We start from the raw sequence: 7,062 nt of genomic DNA on the forward strand, positions 1-7,062 counted from the left end.
ATTATGAAGGCTGAGAATATGTTAACACTAGAAATTAAGTTAAGAGATATTGAAAAATAATGAAAATTATTAAAAATGCTGAATCTGCTGTAGTACTTGACAGGAAATACTAACTACCAAGTGAGCCAACAGTAAATCCCTCTTAATCCAGACTCCTTTTATCCGGATTTCTGCTATATCGGGACTGGCAAGCCACTCTCGACTAATTTCTGTTAGTCCAGATTGAGTCTGAAGTAACATGAAACAGTCTGGATCTAACCATGTGGTGGCAAAAAAAAAACCACTTTTTGAATCACTTACCTGAAGTATAATACTGTATATACAATAATTCTTGTACAAACAGTACAGTATTTACCACAAATTTGCTGATGGTTGATTTTTCAAGTCCTATTTCTCCATCAAAACTTTTACACACACCTTTCTCATGGCCTTCCTCTTGAAGTTCTCTTGCAGTTGGAAGCCATGGTAATTATTCCAGTCACAAATAGTTCCCAGGAGTTAAGAGATGTACACACGAGAGCTGTAGCAGCGCAACTGGTTTGTAGACAAAGTGGCTAGGGCAGGCGTTCATGTGTGCCAGACAGCAATCCGATTTGTCATCCAGATATTTCTTGGTTTATCCAGAAATTTTCTGGATTAAATCCCCCCCCCAATTAGTCCAGAGTGTTTTACTGTATATTTACACCCAAGATAAGCCAGGACATAAACCATGGGAAGTGACCACATTCTTTTATTTTAGTTAATTCATTACACTCTCACAATAGAGTTACTGTAGACGGATAATTTTTCTTATCTCAGGGAATAGTAATCATGCCTTGCCAGCTAAGAGGATGCTGTTAGTCCTACATTTAATAACCAGATCCCACTCTGTAAAATGGGTTCTGATAAGAAAGGTATCCAGCTGTAAAACTTACTTCAAATTTGCATGATGGTGGCTAAAATGGGGGGTTGTAACAGACAGAGCAACTTGGAAAGCTGCCATGAAGTAAACATGGCTAACCCATACAAGCATTGAAAATAGCCATAAAATGGTGGATATGTTGATGGCCAAGAGTCATGCCAGAACACTGTCTGTAAAAATTTCTTCCCTGCAATATTTTAGTACTGCATTTTCAAAATTCCCAGTTTTACAGTTACTAAATAAATATCGGTGTCATGATCGTAATGACGGCTAGCCTGTTAAAACATAAAGATTCATATTACACTTACACGTCCACAAAACCTTCCGAGTCCCCCAGTGGAAACGTCCTCCGTTTTCTCTGTTTCTTTGATGACGTCATCGAGATGTCGTAGTTTGTTGACCGAGTTTGTAAACTCTTTCTTCTACCGAGACCTGTAAACCCTTTTTCACCTATGAATATCAGAGACCCTGATAATCACAGTGAAATTGTTGTAGGGATGTTAACTATGGAATTAGTTAATATTCCTGAAGGGAACATTTAGACCTGCTCTTCGTGGTCGTAGTAAGGCGCTGCGTGTTGAGACCTGCTCACCGGGATTGCCATCCACAGCCTTTTGTGATCAATTTAAATTCTTGCCTTTGATAGCTCAGTCAGAGCATTGTGTGTGAAGAGAATATTAGGGAATGAAACTTGAGTTCGTAGTCTCAATTTCAAACGTCAGAGTGTACAGTAACGTAATGCAGTGAAATGGTTAAGTAGGTGGAATCCGTGACCTAGCGTGGGGGGTGGGGGTGGCGGTTGCTTTTCAACAGTCAATAAGCCACCACGATCCTCACCCACAGGTAGGTCATTCCACCTTCTCCGTGTTCTAACTCGCCATTTTAAGTTATTTGACCTAATTATTAGTTTGATTGTGCAAGTGTTACAGTAACGTAGTTGATGTGCTTTGAGTGAAGTATTTTTTACGTCCTTAACGTCCCTTTGAAACGTTGTTGTTCGTTTTCAAACGGTCAGTAAGCCACCACGATCCTCACCCACAGGTCCCATCAGAGCCTGTCCCGTGTCTATAGCGTGGATGATGCTTCCACTACTCTGGGGAGATGTCTGAAGACCAGTAGAATCGGTTATCTCCGTGAATCCCGACCGTCAAAGCTCCACTACCACCTTTGGAAAATTTAGGAAATGGAATGACATTGTATCTTGGCCATATGCGGTGAAAAGGAATCAGCTGATTATGATACTGCTGAAGCCTAATTGGAGAAATTTAATAAATTAGTTACTGATGCTCACCTGTAAGCAGAGCAAGTGTACAATGCTGATGAAACTTCTTTATATTGGAGTTATCTTCCACAGGAGGCAGTTGAAACACCATAGGAGTCTGCATCAAGTGGGTTTAAAAACTTGAAAGAAAGACTAACTGTGCTTGGATGTTCTAATGCAGCAGGGACACATATTGCAAAACTGCTTGTTATTGGTAAATGCAGAAAGCCACGAGCATTAAAAGGTATCAAAGTTTTATGTTATATATACGGATAATATGCAAGCATGGATAACCAGACCAATCTTCTTAGAGTGGTTTGAAAACCATTTTGTTCATGAGGCTAGGACACACTGTACATTTACACGCGCTTCCCAGTGATGCCAAGATTACGCTAGTTTTAGATAATTGTTCTGCGCACCCTGATGCACAGCTCCAAGTCAAAGATAATGTGTTTGCTACCACCTAACTGTACATCCTAGATTCAGCCTCTTGACCAAGGAATTCTGTGGTCATTCTAGTCACATTATTAGGACTATTTCTTACATAAATTGTTGACAATGCAATAAAGGTGTTGGAATGAAAGAATATCGAAGTAAATTTAATGTCAAAGATGCTATTTGGAGTGTTGCAAAGGCATGGGACAAGGTTGATAAAAATACTTAACTGCTGGATGGCATAACTTGTGGAACTCCACATTATTTTTAGATGATGATAATGAACAAGATATTGATTTTTATGGCTTTAGGGTGTCAGGAAAAAAAATTGTGGCAGAGTTAGTTAACTATGCTAAGGGTTTGCCATGTCCAGAAGCTCAGATGTGTGCCTAATATTGACAATGATGATCCAGTAACCCTGCAGATGACACAGTGAAATATGTGATACAGTGATGAATGAAAATTCAGATAAAGATAGTGATAACGATGAACAGAATGTAAGTGCAGAAAATAAAATTTCTATTGACAGGATAACAAGCCTTACTGAAGAAATGATATGTGGCATAGAACAAGAGTTTCATATAAGAGCAACAAATAATGTGTCTTTAAAATTAAAGAACACTTGCTAAAGGACGGATCAAAACATATGAAACAATTTACGTTGCAAGAATTGTTTCAAAGTGCCTTTAACAAAGCCTCTATAGAACCCGAGTCTGAGCCTCATCCTTCAACCTCTGGCACCTGTGTTTCTACAGCTCCCCCTTCTTCCCCAGATGATCCTGATATCTCCTCAGATGATGCCTTGTAATTGAGGTTAACTCCTTAACTCATTATCCATAGAATTCTCATTTTTCTTTTTGTGTAGAAAAATAATTATCATGAGTTGTTAGGTCAGGAAAGGTTAGGTTAAGAAAAGATAAGGTTAAGAAACTTGTACTGCTGCACATGTACTGTAAGATTTTACTCACAAATTCAGTGTTTTCTTTACAACCATAATGTATTTACATTTTTCTTTTATGTGGAAAAAATCATTATCCTGAGTTGAGTTAAGTTAGGTAACTTATGGCGCAGGTGTACAGTACTGCCAGATTTTATTCACAAATTCAGTGTTTTATGAACAACCACAGCATTGTTATTTGGTAGTTGTATTTCATAATTCCTCCCATTACTGTATTTCTTTATTCCAAAGTTATCTAGGGATTATTATTATTGCATTTGTTTTTGCCCAGCTTAATTCCAAAAATAATCAAATTTGTAGCAAACTATTTTGTGTTATTTTTACATGTGTTTTTAATAAATTTTAGGCATAATGCTCCAAATTATGGAAAAATCCCTTATCCAGACACCCCCCTCTTTTTAATGGGGATTAGCCACACCAGGGCCCGGAGGACGGAAAAAATAATTAATCAAAAATAAATACTGAAAATTGAAAAAATTACACTACCCAGAAATCAAGAGTGAAAACGAAGTATAAGTTGTGGTGTCAAAGTAAGAAAGCAATTGAGACCCTGCAATTGTGTGTAAATGAGGAAAGTCTGATCAGCAACCTGGGTCTTGGTAAAAAAATTTATGATGCCATATGGCAGCAGGGTCTACCATTAGACAACACATTATGCTTCCAATATCTTCCCAAGAAGTAGTACCTCCCTGTTTGATAGCTGCCTGCTGCCTACTACCCCAGCATTCTAGATAAAAGATCCTCACTGTAGTTCTAACCTGAGTTAATGTAGCTGTGTGTAGATATCCCAGTGGCGGCTCGTGCCAAGGAGTTGCAGAGCTGCAGTCCCCCCCCCCAGACACTCACTGCCAGGCGTATTATTCCTTCAGACACACAGCAGAATAATACATTACTAACAAACATATCATAATAATAAGTCATTACAGGGGTATATGTTATTTTCAGTACATTACTAAGTGAATTTTCATTAAAACAAGACCAAAATTTAAGTTACTTTCATAGTTGCTGTACGATTCATGTCTGTTATTAATTGGTACCACATCTGGAAACAATAAGCTGTAGTTGGTGCAGTTCAATTTTGTGTTTACATTGCGTGTTGACGGTGCGGCTAAGCCATGCTTTCTTTAATTACCCATTGATGATGGAAAATCGAGTGAAGTATTTGCAAAGCATCAACTTTTCCCAGCTGACATTAAATGAAAAGACTAAAATTTAAGCAAGAAGAAGACATACACCAGTTTTGTCCAATCAGTTTAACATCAATTGTAGGCAAATTGTTGGAAGCAATAATTTCAAACCCTACTCGAAATCACCTGGAGAAGCACAAATTACGAATGTGAATCATGGTTCATTGATCAAGTTCTACTAACATACTCATAAAATTTGTCCTTCATACCGTTTGAACCCTCAGTATTCACTCATTCACTCTCTTCGTATTTCAGTGAAGCAAAAGAGACATAAAACATATCACAAAGTCATTCTAGAGCCTCTAGTCAGCTACTTGTTTGAAGCGTGCAAGGTGGGCCAAATTGGTTATTTAAGATGGGCCGAGTTGAAAATGGGCCGAGTTGGAGATACACCAAGTAATGCCTCATGTTGACATCATGTTCTCTCAGCTTCATTCAAGAAATATTGATGCAGCAAAAGCTAACACCTCTTTAAAAGTTTTTAATTCCACAGTTCAGAAGTTAAGAGATGAAAATGATGCCATATTGCCATAGTGTTGCCTCCTGAGCAGAAGAGAAGAAAATTTAATACAGATAGATCAGCTGCTGCAAAGGAGGTCTGTGACGTAATTTTGCTGCAGAGCAGAGAGAGATTCAGCTTTACTAATCATTTGGAAACAAGCAAGTTACTTTTAGTGACTAATTTTCCAGTGTATGCCATAAATTTCCCAAGTAATGAACTTGCACAAGCAGTTGCAGCCTATCCCCTGCTTGAAAAAGACTAATTGAGAACTGAACTTACTGTATTGTACACAAGAGAAGATTTGTGTAAATCAGAAAGTCTTATAGACTTATTGGAGATGATGAACGACAATCATCTACAGTTAACATTTTCAGACACTATCAAGTCGCTGAAAATTTTAATAACAACTCCAATGACAACGGCAGAAGCAGAAAAGTGCTATTCAACTTTTAAGAGAATTAAAACATTTTTGCTCAGTACCATGGTGAATGACAGACTCTGCTTTAGCAATGATATCCACTGAAAAGCAAATGATATCCACTGAAAAGCAAATGATAACAGAAATGAAGGATTTTAATGAAAAAGTATTAGGCCATTTTGCAACACCGAAGAGCCGACGCACCGATTTTATTTTCAAGTAATACTACCATCACCACCTCAGCCATCCCTAGCACCACCACTACCACCCCCGCCATCCCTAGCACCACCACTACCACCCCCACCATCCCTTCTACCACCACCATTACAACCATGCCGTGGAAATACGTGGACATCAACTCATAACTGAGGTCGGTCAAATTTGTGTACCCTACTGTTGTGTAAAGCTTGCAGTCCCTCCATTTTATTTTACCATGAGCCGCCGCTGGGTAATATACCAGTACATTTTCTATTGTAATTACAGTACAGTGCAGAACTGTAATGAAATTAGTTTCCCAAAACCCTAAGAACAAATTAAGTTTAAGTGCTGCCACACTTCCCAATATTATACTCTGTACAACACACAGAGAAAGTGACAATCTTTCCCTTATAAGTTAAACGGATTACAATAAGGATTATACAGTAGAGCTAAGCCTAATATTTTGAGTAAATTATAATATGAAAAAATATGATTCCACAAGTAGCTTTCTAAGACAAGAGATTAATTCTTGACAGACAGTGTTAAAATTACAAATAATAACCATGAAAGAACAATTTACCTCTTCAATACAACTTAATTAGACAAGGGTCATCGAAGAACCTTCAAGGGTGGCTGGAGGCATCTGATGACTTTTTGTCAAAATGGAATATGTAAATGTGATTACACAATAAAATGACATGTAACTGGAAGTAACTATCATTTAAATAGTTATCACAAAAAAATCTGCAAAATAAAATAAACACCAAATTTCACCAATATGAATTTTCAAGTGTGCTGGACAAGAATTTTACCATAGGATTAAAAATTCACACATGGTTAACCTTTTTTGCGATCCAATATATGACTAATATTAATTTCCAACCAGACCAATCAATTGTTGGATGAGGCTTTCCTCAGTTCCATCAGTGGTTTAATGAAATGGTGTGGTGTTGGTACTATTCACTCACCCACATAAAAGATAGACTTTGCAATGCTCTATGGAGTGAGAAAAGGATGCTTCCACCTATTGGATTAGTGACACACGCACACACACACACACACACACATATATATATATATATATATATATATATATATATATATATATATATATATATATATATATATATATATATATATATATATATATATATATATATATATATATATATATATATATATATATATATATATATATATAT

This window comes from Homarus americanus, unplaced genomic scaffold (genome assembly GCF_018991925.1).
Source record: "Homarus americanus isolate GMGI-L3 unplaced genomic scaffold, GMGI_Hamer_2.0 scaffold53604, whole genome shotgun sequence".
Taxonomy (NCBI): domain Eukaryota; kingdom Metazoa; phylum Arthropoda; class Malacostraca; order Decapoda; family Nephropidae; genus Homarus; species Homarus americanus.